We start from the raw sequence: 3,570 nt of genomic DNA, 5'->3' as shown, positions 1-3,570 counted from the left end.
CGTCGCCTCCATTCTCTGTGTTCCCCCCACCCCAACCCCCACCACGGGAAACCACGATCCTGCCTCCTAGCAGCATAGTTTAGTTTTCATATATCTGAACTTTACATAAATAGAATCATGCAGGCTGAACTCTTTTGTGCCTGACTCCTTTGGCTCAAAATCATGTTTATAAGATAATAGCTGTGCTGTCATGTGTAGCAGTAATTTATTCATTCGCTTTGGTGCTTTGGTGCGTGGTATTCTGTCTCTTTTGGCAAATGTATGTCCACATCCTAAAGACCATAGACCACACGGCAGGCATGGGGTCCCCTTTAATGGACGCTACCCAACAGTTTTCCAAAGGGGTCATAGCAATTTATATACCCGCCAGCAATGTTCAAGAGTCCTAAGGCACAGGATATTTAAAAATCACATTTTTAATACTGAAAAGGACAAAGAATTAAAAAAAAATTCCCAGTTTATAAACCTCTATTAATACTTTTTAAGTTTTAAAAAAAATGGATGTATAATTTCCATGTAACAAAATGCACAATCTTAACTGTTGAGTGTGGTGAGTTTTCACTGTTGTATTCACCTGAATAACCACGACCCAAATTCCCATCACCCGGAAGATTTCCTCGTGCCCGCTTTCCAGCTCCTCACCCCTCCCCCAGATATCCTCTGTTCACATTTAAGACAAATGAAAGTTATGCATGTGTGTGGTAATACGAAAAAGTACAGAAAGGTATAAAATGCAGTCTTCTCCCCCAGCTCAAGTTTTCTGAAAGGCAGTCCTGATAGCAGCCCCATGGGGCCTCTCCAAAGTTTTTTATGAATATTCCTTTTTAAACCACACAGGTTTTATTACCCACATTGTTGTGTTCTTTGCCTCTTTACCCTTTAATTACATGGGTGGCGAGTTCTCCATGGCAGCACATACAGATCTCCTTTGTCAGTTTTTACAGTTTTGTAGTGTTCATTTAGGAAGGGGTCAAACTTGATGGGACTTTAGGTCTTTCAGTAAAACACTGTTGTCTAGATGGAGAAACTGAGTTTCTGAGGAAAAGGACAAGCATTTCCCGAGCACCTACCATTGATGGACCAGAGGCAGCAAGAGGCTCTTTGCTACCTAATCCTTACCCCTTTAACCATTTGCCCTTGAAAGGTCAAGAATCTGGAGCCAGGGGGCCTGGGTGGAATAAGCTGCCCCAGGCCACAGAGCGGAAAGTGGAGGAGCTAGGTCTGCACCCTGTCCCTGGGACCCCAAGCCTTTCCCTGCACCCTCCTACCCCAGCCAGGGCTTCCCCAGCCCCTGCCAGAGGGCTAGCCTTGGGCTTTGGGACATCCTAGACACCCCCACCCCTCCTGTGGGAAGGTCTTCCCTGGGCCTCTGGAATGGCACCTGATAGCTGGCTCTTCAAATGGCTAAGAAAGAAGTGCATTGTGGATTTTGCCTTTTCTCAGACAAGGAAGGGGGGTCCAGAGCTTTTGCGTATCATCCTACGCACACTTTGATAAGGGCTGATGAGTCACTGAACCATATAAGGAAGTTTTCTCACGTAAATGGTTTGCGGGTGAACTTTTTTCCTGCCCTTTAAGGCAGAATTTTTTTTCTCCCGTTCTCTCTTTAGAGAAGTCTTTAAAACAAATGTGAGGCAGTATCTTGACTAGCAAGACCTTTTTGTTCTACAGGAATCGCAGCAGACCCCTTAGATGCTGGGCGGTGGGTATTGCACCCCTGAGATGAGGATGCTGGTCTGTGTTTGGAAGGTGGGGTCCAGTCTCTGAGGGGAGGTTGGCCTGCCTTCTGTGTTTGCCCTGAGACTCCTGCCCACCTGTTGGCTTGGAGACAAGGCCAAACAGAGACTCCAAAAAGAGCAGTACCTGTCCCCACAGAGGAATGTTAGGTCCTTGCCTCACACAACGATGAGAAAATACCCCGTGGGGCAGCCAGCTGAACCCTCTGGGTGGAAAGGTATTTGGGAGAGAGGCTAATTGACCAGGAGACAAGGCAGAACTGCCGCAGCCCTGCTTCCCGGAGGGCCCTGGTGCCTTCTTAGAACCAAGAGACAGTTTTGCAGAAGACCCTGAAATGAACAGAGGGCCTCTTTCAAGGGGGCTGAAGCCACCACCCCTGGCAGAGGTAGCAGGAGGCCAAGGTGGTTTATTTCTCGCTTCCCGGAGGGCCCTGGTGCCTTCTTAGAACCAATAGACAGTTTTGCAGAAGACCCTGAAATGAATAGAGGGCCTCTTTCAAGGGGGCCGAAGCCACCCCTGACAGAGGTAGCAGGAGGCCAAGGTGGTTTATTTCTGGGTGGGGGCTGGGCCACACTGGTTCTTGGCAGAATGGGCCGAATCTGACCTCCGGGCTGGAGCAGATGTCCGGGAGCACGTGGACCCTAAAAAGCACACCTGGGAGGTCAGAGGCCAATTCAGCATTGGCCAAAGATGGCAGAGTCAAGCTGCCCATTGACATCTGTTAGCTCTTGAAGCCTCCGTCAATGCCTGCATTGGACTTTCCATCCACGATGGTCCTCACCTCCTCTCGGGTCTGCCTGCATGATGGACCAGTGGGTTTTGAACCAACAGTTCAGTGGTTCTCAAAGTGGGGTTCCCAGACCAGCAGCATCCGCATGACCTAGGAACCTACTAGAAATGCAAGTCTTTGTCTCATAAATTTGAAGATGTTTTCTAAACTGGGGAGTGCAGCATGCTATGTTTTACATGCCCTCCAAGTGATTCTGATACAGACCAGAGTTCAAGAACCAGTGCAGTAGTTTGAGGAAAGACCAATACATGTTTATTGAGCTCCTACTGTTTTCTATCTACTTCATCTGTGTTAACTTATTTAGGTCATACAGTGTCCATGGGAAGTAGGGATTATATGCATTGGACAGTTGAGAAAACAGACTCAGAGTAAATAATTTTCCTTTGTGTCTGAGCCAGAATTCAGACCCAGGCCTGAGTTTCTTTCTGTGTCTGTTAGGCCCTGCTGTTGGGTCCCTCTTGGCCTAAGATCAGGCGTAAATGGCTGAACATAACTATAGCTTTTGGATTACTCTGCCAGCATCTCCTCCACTTGTGCAGATAACTTAGACCTCACCATGGTGAACACCTTCCAAGTCCTGCTCCTGGGCTCCACCTTGGACTTCCCCTGGGTGAGTAGAGTTCTTGGTGTGCCTTTCTGAGGGGCCTTCCTCCACAGTGAAGGAGCAGCCCCAGCGTAAAGACCCCCTGCCCTGGAAGGCAGGAGTATGCCTTACCTTAGATTCAAGTACACCATCACTACCTGCCTGACTACGCACATTGGGGATCAGCTGTAAATAAATCAGGGAACTGGATCCTCTTCCAGGGTGCTCATAAATTAAGGCCCTTTGTAGAAGGAGCCATGGCTGCAGCCCAGAGGAGGCAGCCTGACAAGGAATGGAGGCTTCCCAGACAAAGGGACTGACAGATGTGATGCCCTTTGAGGTACTGTGAGCACTAGATAAAGTTCTTAGTCAAACAAACAGCAGAGGCTCCTGTTAAGATGCTACCGTCTTGAAGCTGAGCAGGGAACTCCTTATTTGGGATAGAGCTTTCCCTTTATCG

At 48.3% G+C, this 3,570-nt stretch overlaps 1 protein-coding gene across 3 annotated transcripts in view; it reads left to right on the top strand.

The window, feature by feature from the left end:
• Nucleotides 1–3,570, top strand: part of CMIP (c-Maf inducing protein) — a 233,515-nt gene that overhangs the window by 165,596 nt on the left and 64,349 nt on the right. The window lies entirely within an intron of this gene.

The sequence above is a fragment of the Pteropus alecto genome, unplaced genomic scaffold (genome assembly GCF_000325575.1).
Source record: "Pteropus alecto unplaced genomic scaffold, ASM32557v1 scaffold42, whole genome shotgun sequence".
Classification (NCBI taxonomy): Eukaryota; Metazoa; Chordata; class Mammalia; order Chiroptera; family Pteropodidae; genus Pteropus; species Pteropus alecto.
This window is presented reverse-complemented; position numbering and strand designations above follow the sequence as displayed.